Genomic DNA, 17,857 nt, shown 5'->3' with positions numbered 1-17,857 from the left:
GGAAAGGGCTGTTGTTCTCCTGAGCAGTTCCAGTCCGTCACTTTGCTGTATTGGGGACTGCCTGACCTTAAAATACAGTCACCTGCTATAAGAAGGTCCTGTGAGGGACCTGTAAGGAGATGGCGATGTTTCAGGGCTCAATACTTTGGCTGAGATATGAGCAACTCTAATTTCTCAATCAGATTATTTGTCAAGGCTCTGGGATTCACAGAAATGCCCTCAGAAATTTCGACTGCTCTGTGAATGTAACAAACTCCAACTCTCTTTTTTTTGTCTGTCTGTCCACCCCAGGTGTGCAGCCTTTTGCAAGGTACTTTGTGCCTCAGGGCCTGCCTTGTTTTAGCCCTGCACCTCCTGGTGCAGGGAGCTGTAGTGCCAGTGCTATCATCTCACTATAAAAAAGACAGCGACTTTAGAGATTAACCTGATGAGATCACAAGAGAAGTCTGTGTTGGCAGCAGGAATGTGGCTCAGGGGTGAGTTTTCTGCTCAGGGCTCCCTTCCCACTGCAATATAATTGTGTTGATGAGTGAAATGGACTCTTGTACACAGAAAAAACAAGAGGTTTGATGTGGAAAAAGGTCTTCCAGCAACTCCCATGGGCAGTGTCTTACTGGCTGTGGAGGAAAACCTGTCTGAGCAAGGCTCAGTGCGGAGGTGGGGTTACAACCTGTCTATCTCCTTGCTAGTATTGGGTCCATCTCTGCGTTGCAATGTACTTCTGCAGAGAAAGTTGCAACAGAGACATAGTCCTTTACATCCATAGATGTAAAGTTAAACTATTTTAAGAGGAGGAAAATGAAAACCTTTCTTTAAGACAGGGAGGTGAAAAAATAGCATCAGGCAACCTCTGCGTGCAGGTAAATGTCTCTCCTTTACACAGTAGCATAGTTATCTGGAAAAGTACTGTGCTGTTGAATTGAGGTTGCTGGTTGTTCCTCCTCCTGGCTGAAGCAGCACTACTTGCTGAGGGATTCAATTTCTTTGCCAGATTTATTTATTACTTCCTTGGTCCTGAAGAGCTCCTCATTCCCTTCATCTTCCTCTTCTCTCTCTTCTCTTCAGAAGTCTGGTCAAACCATAGTCCTTAGGAGATAGCATGACCTCCCAACTTGTCTCTGAGCAGTTCATTTGGACAGCAAGTGCGGGTCAAGCTTCAGAGAGTGGATACTAACACAAACTATGTGCCAGGCTTTCTGACATGACAAACTGATTTATGGTTTGACATGGAGCCCAGTCAGGTTTTATGGTTATAACTCCAAACCAATGAGAAGTTGGTATCTGAAGCATTCATCCTAACATTAAAAAGCCTATAACAGCATGTCCTCAGCCTCTGCCAAGCGGCATGGTTTGACAGCCTGAGTCAAGCCTCTGGGAACAAATGACTTTCACACATCTCCTTTTGTCCATGCAGAAATGCCTGGCTTCAAAGAACCATGGATGAGGAGCATGGCCCAGAGACTTTGGTTAGGGAGATAAGAGAAATATCCCACAGATTCCTCAGAAAAATATTGTTCATCCTAGATCTAGTGGCCTTTTGCCACATGTTCCTTTAGCTACCATGTAAACAGCCCTTTCACATTTCCCAGAACAATAAACAGTTATGAAAAGCTGTTGAAGCAGCAAAAATGTGGTAGTTAAGACATATCTTTGGACAGCTCTGGAAAGCCTCAACCTTTTCACGTTAGCCAATATTTTTGTTTGCACAATTCAAGGATCTGGGTGATGTTGTAGGAACAACCTGGATAAACGACGGTTGTCCCTGCCCCAGTCCAGGATGTTCTGGGCAGTAATGACATGTTTAATCCCCAGGTGTCAACCCAGCTGCAGAGCATATTTGGATCTGGTGTCCACATCCAGCAACTGGGGACCAGCTTGGTGTAAATGTGGCCTCCCAGCACACTTCATTTGAAAACTTGAGAAGATGGGTTACAGTTCAGATTTTCTCTCTGAAAAGAGCAAACATCCTCTGAAGCTGGTTGGTTCCCATTGTCCCTCTATTTAGACTATCCCAGTTTTATTTTGGGTATTGCTTTACTGTTTGATGAGCCTCCTCAGGGAAAGGAGGACTACTTGAAAGTGGCCCTGCCATTCTCTGCAAGCCATGCAAGATGCCAGAGTATGGGCATCCAAGAAGGATGTAAGTGTTCAGGATAGCTTTAACAAGCAAAAATCTAACCATCTTGCACTAGTACAGTCTTTAATAAAGGAAGAGCTCTACTGACAGATATTCATGGAAATCTGACCTTGTTGTCGCGGTTCATGGCAGGTAGCACAGCAATTAAAACTGTGTTATGATATTGTTGAGCCTTTAATCTAATTTGGAAGATTTAGAGGTAGGTTCTGTACATATGGTACTGACTGCCAGAGACTTAGCAGCAGGGCCAGAGGGGAGGAGGAAGTCTGTGGAGATTTTGCTGGTAGTCAATATTTTGCAAACTCTTTACACTCAGGCACTAGCAGTGAGGAAGATGGGATTAGCATTTGCCACTATGAACTTGGGATTTGGCTGTGTTAGCATGCCATTGGTCTGTCTGCTTCCTCTAGCCCTTCACAGACACAGGTCACATCAGTGCCTTCCAAATTAGGCATCTGCACATAAAACTCCACACCCAGCCCCCTCATACTTGAGGGAAGAGCACTCACAAATGCCAACCTCCATGGAAACCTGTGGCCACATAGCCTTTTGCCAGGAGGCACATAGGGTGCCAGGAGCATCAGACATCTTCAGGCCTTCCCAGACCTGTGAAAATGCTTGTGGCAGGCAGCATTTGGGCTCTAGCAGCAGCAGCCTTAGGGATGCCAGTGACCTCTAGATATCTGGGGATGGAGAAGTACCTGGAGGAACTCAGCCCTAGCTTCCTCCTGGTGGGCAGCTGTCCTCATTGCCACCACCATGTTCAGACTCTGGAGCACAGGTGAGATGGAGGTGCTTTTGTATGAAGCAGCAAAGCAAGTGTGATTTCCAAGGGCCTAATCTCTGCCTGGTTTCCCCTTATGTGCTGTGTTCTGAGCTGAACCTCCAGGAAGACGTCATTGCTGCAAAGATATGCTCAGGCTGGAGAGCAGGCTGAAACACCCAGAGCCCTGTGACCTGCATGTTTTCTGTGGACATTGTCATCAGCAGTTCACCTCACCCAATTTTTGACATCAAAAGCTGGCATCCAGTGTAAGCCTGTTATCTGCGTGCTTTTCTGTGAGGGCTGGAGGTGTCTATCTCCTGCTGACTACAAGCTGAGAGGAGATGGCTCACACCAGACTTACTTGCACATAAATTCAATCACCGGATAACTTCTGGTGACTGAATTTATGTGAAATGTACCTCACTTAGCATGAGATGCCCTTGCTTTGTGTAATGTGCCTCAAAAATATCTGTTGGACCAGATGTAGGTATATCCTTGAACAGTTTCTTGAATTCCCACATGTTTTGGGTTGAGAACTCTCTGAGGCAGAAGCAAATCGTATTTAATGACCTCAATGCAACTATTTTTCTTTTCTTTCAGTGAGTTTCTCCAGCTGTTTCTGAACTCAAATACTTGGGATGTTTGGTCCATCCCATGGCCAGTCTCTGCAGCTTGCTCCCCTCATGCCTGATGGCTGTCAGAGCTCAGAGCACAGGCACGAGCTCTTCCCCCAGCACAAACAATGCCACATTCAAATAAATGATGCAGATGAGCCTTAATTTGAAAATTCAGACACTGAACTCTCCAAAATCTCTAAACCCAAAGTTTGCGTTAAAAACCTAGGGAGATTTCCACCTTCTCCCCCTCTCCATCCCCTGTCCCACTCACATTGAGGGAGATGAATCCTTTCCCCGGGCTTCTTTCTGCCCCTACTTAATGGCCCCATATCTCAGGGCTCACTTTGCAGACCTGGTGACACAGCGCTGACAGATGCCCCGAGTAAAGAGAGGACTGGATGGTGACTGTCAAGCGAGAGGGAGTTCTGGATATGTTTTCAGAGTGCAAACAGAGTTGGAAAAGCAGAAATAATTTCTTCTTCACTTCTCCATTTGTCTGCCCAGCAAATGTTACAGCTCATAAAAGGCCACTGCTCTTAGCAGCTGTTGCATGGCCCCATGTCTGCCCTTTCCCATTTTGGCTGAAATACTTATTCACTATGCTTTAGCTGCTGTTTTTGGATCATGCTGAAACTTCTTCAGTCCAAAGCTAAATCCACCCTCGGAATCCACTAAAATAAGTCCTGACAAAGCTAAGGAGGCTTCACCTAACAACAAACTAAGATATAAACTTTTGTGAGTTGTAGTGACAAAGGGATCCAAGTGATTGCCTGAGTTCAAAGCAGCTGAGAGAAGCAATCCCAGTAACATTGAATTTTGGTGCCCTGTTTGCACATTTACCTGCCTGTCTGAATTAATATCTTTACCCCGCTGTACCTAACTCCACCAGTATGTATGAGTATGTGTGCAAAAAAACCTTTTGAAGAGAGGTATTTTCTCATGAGACAACTGTTATCTGGCAAGTGCATGAAAGTCTCAGTGAAGGACAGAGGAGCTGGAAGTGCCAAGCACTTTGAAAAAAAAATCAAATTAAGCTCTCTGGGGCTCAAGTTTCCCACTTGTATGGGAAACTATGAGAGAGATCATTGCTCAAGAACAAGATTTGGAAAATACAAAAAGGATAAAATAAAACCAAAAATACTGAAATGATAAAACCCCCCAACCCTTAGTGGACTAAGAGTTTCCCAGACCTCCACAGCCAATAGGCGGATCCTTCTGGCAGGAGCACATTTCTCAGCAAAATGTTCCAAGACTGGCTTTGATTGCTCTTTCCCCACATCTTCTGACTCAGATTTCACATTGGGTGGAAGGTACATGATCTCAAGTAGAGGTGCTTCAGCACCTCAAAATCACCCTGGCTGCACTCATTACTGTATTTCAATCAATAGGCTGTTCTTAGAACATATAAAGTAGGACTTGGGCTCTAAAATTAGTTTGACATTATACTACCTCCAAAGGCACTTCCCAAAACAGTGGAGAAATAGAAACTAGGATAATGCAGCTGGAGTGGTGATAAACGTAGAATCTTGCACAAAAATATTTAAGCCTTGTGTCGTCTCTGCACACTATGGAGTAGGAGCATGGTCAGCCTTCTTGGTGTTGACTTGATACAAGCCTGGTGGCTCAGGTTAGCTTGCTGAAGACCACCATGTGCAATTTGAAACAAGCCCAGCAATATTAAAAAGTTATGTTTATAAAGAGCAGCTGTTGGCATGACAGTGTATATCCTTCCCCTGGAGACACAATCAACTGGTAATTTAATCTTTGCTAGAAGTTTGTTATGTTGATGATAGAAGTGCAGCCTAGGGCTCCCGTGTACCTCTTAGGCCATTTAGCACAATGAGAAGCATTTCACTGTAGAGCCTAGATTAGTCTGGATACAAGTGACAAAATTAATGTCAAACCTGCCACCTGCCACTGCCCCTTACTCAGATCCTGCACATGACTCTGATAAGCCTCAGATGCTTGTTTTCTCTTTTCATTGGTCACTGATTTTCTCATCCATAATATAGAAAGTCTTCAGATGATTGTATTTATTTTATCTGTTTCATTGATGCCTTTTGTGAAACGTCACAATGATTTTGCTGGTGGATGAAAAAAGTTATACATATTAAAACTGTCACCCTAATTTTATGGTCAAGTTCAACAGACAACATGACGTTTACCAGGAGAACAGCTTCTTATGATCCCTCAGTTAAATAACAACTACTTCTGACATCATCGAGGCTGCCAACCTGGTTAGATTTTTCAAAAACAATTCAAGGACAAATTATCAGCTCTATGGCCGCGTATTATTTTGAAAGACTTGACAGACATGTTTAGCCATTAAGTCGTTGGAGTGGAGAAAACAAAACCAAAGCATGCTGAGCAAGGAAGTGACATGTGTCACTATATGTGTCTTGTCAGCTGAGACTAGTAAAATTCTTACCCACTGATCAAAATGCATGAAGATCTCTCTGATTTTCAAGTTGTTGGGAAAAAAAACCCCACAAGTGTCTTTTTCATGCTTTGAAAAGATGCACTTACATTCAATATGACTGAAGGACAGTGAAATTAAAGTCTTTATTATGCAAAATCCGCATGCTGCTTTCGCACATATTCTGACTCTGAATTTGATGACCTTTTTCTTCTGCATTCTGTTTCTGCACATATCCTGACTATGAATTTGCTGACCTTTTCCTAATTGCCGCCTGCATGCATACCTCATAAAACCATTACCCAAGGTGATACCAGACCACCTTAGCATCACCATAATTCTCTTTGCATTTCTTTCTGTGCTCCACCATCTCTTCTCTTGGCTGTTATGTCTGGCACATCACATCTCTCCCCTGCTTCCTTTCTGCACCAGATACCTGCAGTGTCAGCAGTGGGGTCTGCCAACCTCCCCTCTCTACTCAAGCTATGAAACCTGCAAGATAATCCTTTTAATCACTGCCTCCTTAGTATCCCTGCCACCATTTCTTTCTTCTCAAGGATTAATGGACATTTTCTCAAAAAATCTGCAGTTTTGCACCTTTACCTCATTCCCCACACCTCCTCATTTAACTTTATCTCCCCACAACACGTTATTCCTCTTCTCTTGCAGTTGACAAACATTCTTGTGGTGTTCCTCCCCTATCCAGCCCCACACAAGCATGTGTGCCTGGCACAGTTTTGGCAAAGTGTGCCAAACCAAGGCAGGAGCTCTGGCTATCTTTTGCAGCTGTTGTTTTATGGTTCCTCTGTTGTGCTGGAGCTCACCCTTGCCTCTCAAACAGGAGGGGTGCAGAAAGCAGTTCAAATCCATAAATCACCCAGACACGCAAAATATGCCCAGCACCGGCGATCAGGGCAGCTGCCGAGTGTATTCCTAGCATTTCTTGGAAAACACTTCTGTAAACAAATCTGCCGTTTAATTTTTGGGCACAAATATCAAACATTCTGGAGAGCACCCTGCCAAGATGGAGGCAAGAGGTTCACAGGTCTCTTTGATATGTGATCATGCTAAACTTGGCTCCTACTCAGAAGATAGCAATGCTTCTTTCTGTCCTTTAGGAACAATGTGCTTCTTTGCAAGAGTGTATCAAGAAGGTTTTTCTGAGTCACTACATGAGCCGTGGGCGTCACCCACGGTTTGAACTGATCTTTGGCCTGCACTGGTTCGACAGTTGCCAGACCTAAAGAACTATAAAAAGAAAGGCCTTCTGGCATTGAAGAATCTAGAACCAAGGGAGATGAACAAATAGAAAGAAAGAGAAGTTGTTGTCTCTGCCTTGCATGCTGAAGTGCTTTTAGGGCATTCAGTTCTGTGGATTGTCACAACAAATCCTAAAACAACACTGGATCCCAGACCTGTGGACTCTGGCTCTTATCCTACTTTGGTCCTGATCTTTTGTTGTGTCAGGAAGGGCTCTGGAGACAACTTCACCTTCTGGAGATCAAATTTTTAGAAAAATATATATTGAATATTGAAAAATCTTGATGATGGTGATGAAGAAGAGGAGCAGGAGGAGGAGAAAGTGTGGTAGGGGAAGACTGGGGGATCTCAGAAACACAGCTCCCAAAGTACTCTTTCTGTCACAGTTTTGTTAAAGGACTGAATTGAGAAGCCCTTCAAATGTGGGACCTAGTGCTGCTATGATGGAAAACGACTTGTGTCATGTCTCAGTGTGACTACAAATAACAGATCAGTTCTGCTCCTGCTAGCAGGTCAAATTGCTCAGCTTTCTTGTGGTAGCTCTGTAGATTTGAATGACAGAATCTTATCAAGCACAACCCTTCTGTATAAAACTCTCTAGGCAGCAGTGCTTGTGCAAAAGCAAAAGTTATTTTTTTAGGTCAAAATCATTCTTCCCAGAGATAAGATCAGGGTAATGTCAAACAATACAAGATCATCCTCCTGTTCATGTGACAGTGGCAGGTATATCTACAGTCCTTAGAAAAGAAGTAAAAATTTTTGCCATGAGAGACCACTTTCGAAAGTTTGCAATTGAGGATTGTCACCAGTGTCACATATGAGAACTAAACACAGGGACTACCTAATGTAGAGCATTGGCTAATGGGAATCCTGGATTTGGAAGAACAGATGAAAAATAAAGCAGTGTTAACAGAATACAGAATATGATAAATATGATAAATGACTTTTGGTTTTAATGTTTTCCGAAACTGTCTCCTCCAGTACCTCCATACCTTCAAAGGAAGAGAATCCCATCATGGGGTATTGCAGGGGCATAGCTCTTGCCAAGCATGTTCACATCATTTTCAGCCTGAAATAATTTGATTACCGTTAATTCTCATCTCAATACAGTCAAGATCTAATTGACTGCATTCATTATCACTGTTTATATGTTTATATCTACTGTGATTGTTGGTTTATACATATATATGAGCTGGTGTTTTGAGTGTATAAAGAATTAGTGCAAGGAGGCCTGAATCTTGATCTGCCTTTGAGGAGAAGCTTTCCTTCACAGGCAGCATGCATTAAGGTAAGCACCAAGATATTTTTTCCCTGTCTGGGCAGAAGAACCCACCTATCCAGCAGGCACCAATACTTCCCAGCTCATATGATGGCAGGAATGGGAGACGTGATGAGGACTTGAAATACCTCAAGGAAGAAAAGAGGTGTGCAAGGACATACATATCGCTGAATAAGCATCCACTCAATGAAATACACGCTTTGGACCAGGTCTTGTTCAAAGGCAAGTTTCCAGCTGAAAGGTATGTAAGCATGATGAGAGCATTTTAACTGGAAAAAAACCAGATAACAGAGTTAGAATAATCTGTCTGCAGCTGTAAGTTTTCTTTTTTTTATGCACAGCTGCCTCTAAATAAGGAGATTGTAATGCTGATCTTTGGGTTCCCGAATAATTCATTCCTTATTTTATCTTCAAGTCTGTCTGGTGGTAGGAGTGATTTAAGGATAACTGGCAAACCACTATCATTCCATTCTCAAATAAGCCACAATTCAGTAAGGGGGGGAGGGGGTGTTGGACCATTCTCCTAGAAAAAATACAAAGCCAGAGGTAACCAGATATTTCTCCGTGAGTTGTGTGGGACATTTGGAAGTTTATAATGAAGTCTTCTTGGGACACAGTCTTTATCTCTGGAAAGCTGGAAAAGCACCTCAGTAAGGAGTCTCCAGCAAGTTCACGGTGCTAGGGTTGGCTGAATCTCATGAGCTTTGTGATGTAGGTGGGGCTGCTGCAGGTCCATGTTCGTGGGTACAACCTGTAGCGAGGCTGAGCGTACATTCCCAATTGGCAAACACACACATGCATACAATATGCATTTCTGGTTACATGGAATAGCACAAAGAGGAATCAGTGCCACCAGCACCACCAGCACTCACACAAACATGAACAGCCCAATCTTGTTGCCCCTCTCTGGGGAATGAGGATTGAAACCTGCTACTGGGATATACACACGATGTGTGTCATTTCAGGACATACTTAATACATAGTTCAGGAGCTGGTCATAGGCACTCCGTCCTCTAGTTGGCACCTAGCTCCCAGTCTCCTTCAGCTGCTGGCACTAGGACTTACAAACCTCAGAGGTCTGTGGTCCCACTCTGGGTGCTGGTACTCCCTAATCCTACTAGTCTTGTTTGAAGCTTGGTAGCAATCACATTAAATGACTCAGGACAGAGAATGACATGCTCAGAGAAGATAGGTAGAAATAGGATTTAGTGAAAATACAGGATAGGTGGTGGTGTAGAAGCATAGGACTCCATCAGGCAAGTGTACACTCAATTAGGCCCTTTTATCTTCTTTCCCCCTCTATTTCCTCATGTTTATTATCACCCCAGTTTATCTTAATGCTTTCCTTTTTCCACCTCCAGTCTTCCCAATCAATATCCATTGGGGATACCCACACATTCCCAAGTTCCCCTGAAAACCTTCTGTAAGACATTTTATACAAGACTCATATTTTCCTTCCTGTGCATACTATGCTAAGTTCTGCATTCTGTTATGTATTATCTCCCTTTCCTCTACATGACTCTCTGACCCATTGGACTACCCTCTCACTGGGTGTAATTTTTTCTCTTTATGGTTGTAGGGAGTTGCTGATTCAGTGGGCCCTGTTTTCACTGCTCAAGTCACTAGGCTACCTCCATCTGTCACTGATCCTGCCTGGGTTTACTGCTTACTACTTGCTAACTTACCCTTTGGACACATAATTTAACACATAGAACCCAACATTACTCTTTGGGTGGCTAGTAAAAGCCAAGCAGAACTTTACATAGGGAACCATGCTGTCCTGTCTCTCCTTTCTGCACAGAAGATGTCTAAACAATGTAAAAATACTTCTTTAGCACAGAGGAATAAGTGGATCTCCAGTTCTCCATGCATATATAGGACTGAGTTTCCATGCAATCTTGATTGCTTCCCTCTTGGAGTGTCTAACTTGAAATGCATGAAAGAAGCATGAGTTCTAGAGGTTTCAAATGCAGTTTCAAATTCAGTCCTCGGAAAGCTACATTTTCCTACAAAACAGAGTTTATCCCCTCCCCTGAAAGCACAAGTGCCATGTTTATCCTCAGCATCTCTGCCTCACATACTTCTGGACCTGCAACAATCCTAGTTGCCATAATTTAATTAAACTATCAGTTTGAAATGTCTGAGTGTTGTATTGAGATTGGGTGGAAAATATGAGCACAGACAATTGTGTTAGCTAGGAATAGCTAGACAGCTTGCAGCGTAAGACAAGAAAGGCTGACGTTAAGTGCAATCCAAGCTGACAAATTCTGAGGCTATGGGATTAGGCTGGTCCTGTTGAGGACTGCTGAAGAACTGAGACTGTAAATGTTTATTTTAAAATAGGCATCCAGGGATGTGTTTCAGATCATTTGTTACTCCTTACTGCAGTTGTGTGTATTTCCTTAATATGCACTATTGTTTTTAGCCCAGCCAGTGCTTGACACTGCTTGAACAAAGCTATTTGTAAGAGGAAGAGTGCAAGAGCTGGACTTACTGTTGGCAATATCTACACCATGGAGATACTCAGAAACTAACCACAGTTAAGAAGGCTTTGTCCCCTTTTCTTTATACTCAGATGGCTTTTTTCTTTACTGACATTATGTTCATTTCACTCAAACTGAAGCTCTATCCTGTGAGAAAGAGGAGAGCTGTAATGGAGCATTGTAGTAGTTACACAACACTCTCCATTTCTGGAAAAGCTACCATGTTTATCAATCCACTGTATCCTGCGTGGAGGGCTAAGCTTTGTGGTTTTCTCTGAGCTTTCTACTGTGCTTTAGCAGCAGAGAAATCGGTGACAGGGGTGTAGTGATAGCTTTCTGCTCCATCCTCCTAGCCACTTCATCCCTACCGAGTGGTTTCCCCATCCTCAGCCCCTCCTGGCAACTCCTGTCCAGGAAGGTGGGCGACACATCAGATCTGATATTTGGAGGGGCACAGCTGGAGGTGGGGAGAAAGCAGCACCACTGTGTTTGCTTATTCTTTATTAGCATACTTTGAATAAAAGACCATAATGCTTGTTGATTTTACGGACATGAACTAAAAAGAGCCTCTGACAAGAGATTAGAAAGTCATGGCAGCTAATTAGCAGAAAACCATTAAAAGGCATGTTATCTTAAAGGTAGCAAAGTGTGAAAACTCTTTTTGTTTTTAAGGCTGATTAGTTGTGTGATGTCCATTCTCAGGCAAGATCATAAAGCAGGGTTGCTTAATGCAATCATTAGGAAGTAAAAATCTTGATTTTCCAGCTATTCTGAAGATGTTGTTTTTAGGGTGTATGTTCCTGTTGAATGCATCTGTGTTGCTTCTAAACCAAAAGGATACGAAAGGAAACAAGTGTGAGACTTGTTTCACATCAGCAGCTTGGCTGATAGGGCTTTCACAGTGGGAGCCTGCTCTCTGGGCTTTCTCAAAAATGGAAAGCTAAAGTCAGTTCAGCTGAAACACAACCAAGATTATTAAGACTGACTTTGGACCTGGTCCAGACTAAAACAGACCATGGCTCTCATTATCCCAAATAAAACCTCTACCTTTCCTCCAACTTGCTCACCAGCCCCTGGGACAGTCACAAGGACTGCCACGGGTTTATAAACTCTCCTGTTGAGTTTAGGGGTCAGGGGTCAGCCTGTTTCCTCGTGCTGCTGCATCAGCTGCCAGTCACCTTCTGCCCCTCATAGCAGCGTCTGCCCAGCCTGGCTCTGGGGAGGGGACATCTGAGCATCATCCTGCCCCAGTGCCCCCCCACTTTCCCTGGCCCTTCAGGAGCCCTGGCTGCCAGCTGGGTCATGGACTGCGTTTCTCTGTAGCAGCATCTGCTGCTCCATTTCAACTGCCTGATGGGCCCTGCAACCAAGGGGCCTATGGGCAGTCCTCCTTAGAAATCAAAACAAGAAGAAAAATGTCACATTAAAAACAATCTAGGCATTAGATTATGAGCTGCTATGTGGAAGTAAAACCCAACCAAACAACAACAACAAAAACCCCTTAAAACCCCCCAAATACCACAATATCCTAATTATCTCTTCCTGAGTTCTTTTCCTGGATCTTTCCAGGCGAAACAGCCAGTTCGTCTTTTTCCTCTTCCAGGATGTTGGGTAACTTTTGGACATGTTCCAAACTCCCCTGAAGTTAGTGAAAAGTTTCCAAGGTCTCTGAATCAAGCCCTGAATGCAGGAGGGTAAAAAGTGTGAACATCCTACCTTGCATTCTAGGTGAAAACACACACATCCTGCAAGTGCCACACATTAGTGCTCAGTAAGTACTCCTTTCCTTTTCTCTGTTTCTCCAGAGTGTGAAAAGGTCTCTCTGATGATACAGCAGACAAACACCTTCTCAGAAAGGAGGACAGGCCTGGTTCCTTTCTAGCAGTGAAGTCGCCGTTAGCGATGGAGTTGCAGATCACAGGTCCTTCTCCTGGTCCTTGAATGCATAATTTCCCAGACCCTACTTTGCAAATACCTGAGGTGAAGGCTAAAGATTAACCAGGGACTTTATAAGCTCTGGTACAGTTTGTGCCAGGCCCAGCTCAGGACGAGGTTTGCCAAAGCCTCTCACCATTCAATGCTCTGTCACAAGGGTATTGAATCTTGTAGCAAGAAACACACACTCCTCTCCTCACTTATACCATCTTCTAGTGCAAATGAACATCCCATAGATGCAAGAATAACCCCACATCAAGTCACCACTTTTTATAGCAGCTTGATTATTCCAGAAGTGATGCCTCAGGTGAGTTTCAAAATTTAAATTTCTGATATTCTTCATATTTTCCCAAAGCTGTTTTTTCATTATGTATTTTTAATAATCTGTTATAATGTCCTGAGAAATTGAGGTTCTGCGTGCCTTCCTCTAGCTTTCCTCCTCCTGACCATGGGGCTCACTGAACACCACAGATTCACAGAAAAAGAGAAACCTTCGCCCCTGGGCAAGATCAGCTACAGGCATACGATTTCTGACAGATAAAATGTTATCTTGTTCTTATTCAACAGCCTTCATGAAGTATATCAACCTGTTTTGTTCATGCCTGACTTAAGTCTTTAACTCAATCCTTTAATAAAAGCTTATGAGTCCTGCTGTGGTCAGTGGAGGCCCTGGAAGGTGGGTCAGAAGTGACTCAGGAAGGGACACACGTGTCCTGGGCAGGTTAGGTTAGAAAATATGAACACCCAGCTATCTGCATTTCTGTAGTGTACCAGCCTAATTTGGAATAAAAATCTTCTAAAGTTCTACTTTCAAACCATGGTGTGGTAAAGGTCAAAGGCGTGAAGCACATCTGGCCAGATGTGTTGTAGGTGCTCAGAGGGACTGAACAGTGGTGGTACCATAGTGGGCACATGGAAAGATAAGCAAGAAGAGATTTTTTTTTTTCCATGAAAGCAGTTTGTCAAAATTCCTCTTCTTGGTACCCGTTATCATGAAAGCTGCCCAAACATGCATCCACAAGACAATAAAAGTGTGATCTAGGACTCATCTTCAGTCACCTTGTATCTTCACTTCCCTGCTATCAGAGTATATTGTGATTTCTGGATCATATGGCAGAAGAATCATAGTCCCTTCTTGTTACATTATTAATGTTGGTCATTTCAGACAAAGTAATGATTTCTTTGTGGACAGGTTAACTACATCTGAATCATTGCAGCAGAGGCAAAAACATATTTAATTTCCTAAGCAAAGATTCTGCAACCTACTCACTGGGGTTCTCTGATTTCCCACCAAGCTGGCAGCATCGCGTAGGACCACACTAAGCTAAACATTTAAAAACGTCAAATAATTTGGGTTGTCTAAACAATCTTCCAAATAAAAACATTTTGTCAGCCTGTAGGTGTACACAGACAAGAGAGATTCTTCTGGAACTGGTGCAGATACTTTGGGAAATGGTCTGTTTCTCCATAGCACCATGTCACAAAGAGCCTCCACTCCAAGCAGTGTCCTTGGCTTTGTTTAGGATCACTGCTATGAATTCAAAGAGAGGTTCTTGGTTAGGATTAGCTGAGAGGGGTTATTTTTGTCAATTATTATTTCATTATTTAGGCTGTACATGCTTTCGTAGCCCACACAGGCTTTGAAGTGGATTGTAAAAATATGCAAAGATGTTTTTATTTTCTTTAATATGCAGATATTTTCGGAGGTCCCACAAGGTACAGGTAAGGCTGCAGGATAGTGAGCCTGCTGCAGGCAGCCCATCCCACTTCTATTAATTATTGTTGTTATTATTATTGCTAGGGTTATTGCTGTTATTATCAAAACTGCTAACAATGTTAATAAATACAGCAACTGATTTAGGTTAGCTTCTATCAGCACCTCCCTTCTAAGTGAAGCAAGGTCTTTGCTGAAACTGCTTCCTGCTGCAAATGATTATTCTGAACCACTTCTTCCATCACGCTAGCAACAGACACTTTCCAGATACTTTAGCTCACTAGACACTCCTTGGAAATGTCAGACATGTCTTTTGTGAAGAGCTCATGTTTTTAACAATATGATAGTATTTCAAGCAAATACTTAGTAAGTTTTGCCAGTGGGTCCTAGCATCTTTGGAAGAAAAGGAGAGTAATGGGCAGTGCTGGTGGGTGGAAGAGAGGATATCAGTTGTGTAAAAAACATACCTTGTGGTTTTAGTGACGCATGAATTATAATCACTGAAGGCAGTAAGGTTCATTCCAGTCACTGTGACAAAGACAAAAGGCGAACATTTGTCTTACTAATAATTTACAGGAACCTGGTGTTCAACCATGCAATGCTGCCATGGGTAGAAAAATATGTTTCAGAAAAGTACTGTAACATTAGCTGTCCCCCAAAACATCCACTCAATCATTTTTGCATAGATGAATGCTGACATGACAGAAGAACTATTTGTTGTACATATGTGAGTGGAGCGCAGAGCACTTTGGAGTGACTCCCTGTGCTCCCCAGGTAAGTCATGTTATACCTCAGAGCCTCCATGGAACAGGGACATGTATAGCTGCCCAAAAAGAGTGCCTCAGCCATCCTGCTTCATCCAGGGCAAAAATCCAGACAGGTAAAAGGCCTCATTCTCCTACCCTTCCTTTTGGCCTTTCTCCCCTCCCTCTCTCTTCACTCCAGATTACAGTCTGGTCAGTCTTAACATGTCACCTGCCAGGCATCTTTTAGCTTACTATTATCAGATGGCTTAGACTAATATTTCCTTGTCCTGGTCTTGGCTGCTCATTCTTACCCATAAACTACCTTTACCACTAGGCTGAAATAAAGTGGTTTTTTTTTAAAAAAAAGTCTGATTTTTGGTTTTGTTTTTCCTTTCATCCAGATTGGTTGCTAGATGTGACATGATAGTAGCAGCAGAGACATGGGAACAGGAAGAGAGGACCCCTGGAATACATCCCTGGAATTGTTCAAGGCCAGGTTGGATGGGGCTTTGAGCAACCTGGTCTACTGGAAGGTGTCCCTGCCTGTGGTAGGGGAGCTGGAACTAGATGATGTTCAAGGTCCTTTCCAAACCAAGCCATTCTGTGATTCTATGACCTTAAGAAGGGTCCTGCTGCAGGGCTGTCACATGTGGAAAGCATTGCACTGGTCAGCAGTGGGGTGACAGGAGCTCTTTGCCCACTCCTCTCTGCTAAGTGAAACAGAGGGAGCCTCTGGTTTCAGTTTGAGGGTATTCCTGAAGTGTCAGACTCCCAAGTGGATTTTTCAGAGCAAATTTGGTTATGCAATGCAGCCTTTTTTTCCCCTGGGATGTAAAGTCAGATGTACATATATACAAAAGGGAAGGTACCATGTAACATGCAGATGTTACAGCTTAAATATATGTGTCGAAGTGAGTCTCCTCAGGCACCATGTGCAGTCTATGGAGCCCTAATACCATTCAGCTTATCTGAAAGTATGAGGACATTCTCACTTTTTTAAACATCCTCACTATTTTAGACAGTGAGCACTGCTCAAACAAAACAAGACAAAACCCTCCAGATATCAGCTATAAACACTACCTCAGAAAAAAAGAGTTGCTCCAAGTCAACTTTCAGTGGCAAATCAACCCTGGTGGTATTCTGATTGTCTTCTGATTGTCTTCTGATAGCAGAGATTGTCTTCAGAGCTGGATTCAGAGAGGGAAAGGACAAGAGAGCCTACCTATTATCCACAGACACCTTTTACCGTTTTCCCCTTCCACCACTCAGTGCTTTTCACCCAGCTGTAGCAGCACAGCACCAAAGAAACTATGACACTGCCTCTTAAAATTAAGCTAATCAATGCACATGCTGGGCTGAGCTGACACAGGTTTGTGGCAGAAGGTTTTGAAGTGGAGCTGCTTAAAATCTGCTAGTGGATGGCAGGTTATTTGTATGTCAGAAAACACTCCTGATGGAAACAAACAAGCATAAACACCTACCCTTTACAAGCCTGCTTTCATACTTAAAGAAACCTGATGCTCAGCCATGTGGAGAAATCATTTCTTTCCTCTCCATAGCAGAAAGTTCAGTGAAATGGAAAGCAGCTCTTACAGCTGAGTGTTCCAACTGGAATTATTAAGTATTTTTTAATAGCTTGCAAAATGATGCATTCACTTTATCTATTATCATGTAAATATTTTGTACTAAATACACTAAACCATCTTTTGCAACATTAGTTTGGATTAGACACATACTATTAAAATTACTCTTAATGAAAATATTTAGGTCTGAAAGGGGATTTAAATATTATTTTCTATCACTTTAGTTCTTTTGTATGAAGGAGAATGAAGTCCTTTATGTTTAAATGGTTTAAAGCATCCAGCTTAAACTGCATTACCCTAGAACTTTTGTGTTGCCATTAATAGCCCACTCTTAATTTGAAGTACAGAAGAAAAATAGTAATCAAAACCTGAATTTCCAAGCATTTTTGAATTTAAACCTATCTCTGTACTTATATTAAAAGAAGTGATTTATATGCTAAGTTAACAGACTCTTAAAATAAGACACTAAAAGCAGAAGTTATAAAGCATACAGTTTACCTGAGTTGCCTTGAGGAGTCCTTCTATATCACACACTTGCCTGGACTCAGCCTTTAAAACTGAGTTAATTGGGATTTAACAGGAAAACACTGCCAGAAGCTTATCAGACTGGCAGCCACGGCTCTTTGCAAAGGTGCCCTTCTTCTGCATCCTCATCACTGCTGTCCCTAAGGACAGTGGTGGCCTCCTTCCCCGCATAAGGCTCGCCCAGCACTCTCAGCCAAGCGTGTGGGAGGAACAGTCTTCTCTTTGCAGGATAAGGGACTCATTATATTCTTAGCATGGATTGTGCCCATCCCTCTACTCCTCTGGGATCAGCTCCCAGCTTTGGTTTTTGAACCCATGACTCCACAGTCCCAGGAAGAGACCTAAACCTGTGCTCAGAGCTGAGAACTGTACATGCTCATGGCACGTTTCAGCCAG

General features: G+C 43.0%; 1 protein-coding gene across 3 annotated transcripts in view; it reads right to left on the bottom strand.

Annotated features, from left to right (window-relative positions):
* Positions 1-17,633, bottom strand: part of FHL2 (four and a half LIM domains 2) — a 60,234-nt gene extending 42,601 nt beyond the window's left edge. The window contains exons 1-3 of one of the 3 annotated variants that reach the window (XM_032680915.1): positions 17,435-17,633; positions 16,434-16,540; positions 15,075-15,135 (exon numbers count right to left, since the gene is read on the bottom strand). The gene's annotated coding sequence lies outside the window, so the exon portion shown is untranslated. The remainder of the gene's footprint in view (positions 1-15,074; positions 15,136-16,433; positions 16,541-17,434) is intronic. The other 2 variants (XM_032680916.1, XM_032680919.1) reach the window with 2 other exon arrangements.
* Positions 17,634-17,857: the final 224 nt, after the last annotated feature.

This window comes from Chiroxiphia lanceolata, chromosome 2 (assembly GCF_009829145.1).
Source record: "Chiroxiphia lanceolata isolate bChiLan1 chromosome 2, bChiLan1.pri, whole genome shotgun sequence".
In the NCBI taxonomy this organism is placed as follows: Eukaryota; Metazoa; Chordata; class Aves; order Passeriformes; family Pipridae; genus Chiroxiphia; species Chiroxiphia lanceolata.
The sequence above is the reverse complement of the archived record's forward strand: the minus strand, read 5'-3'. Positions and strand labels throughout refer to the sequence as shown.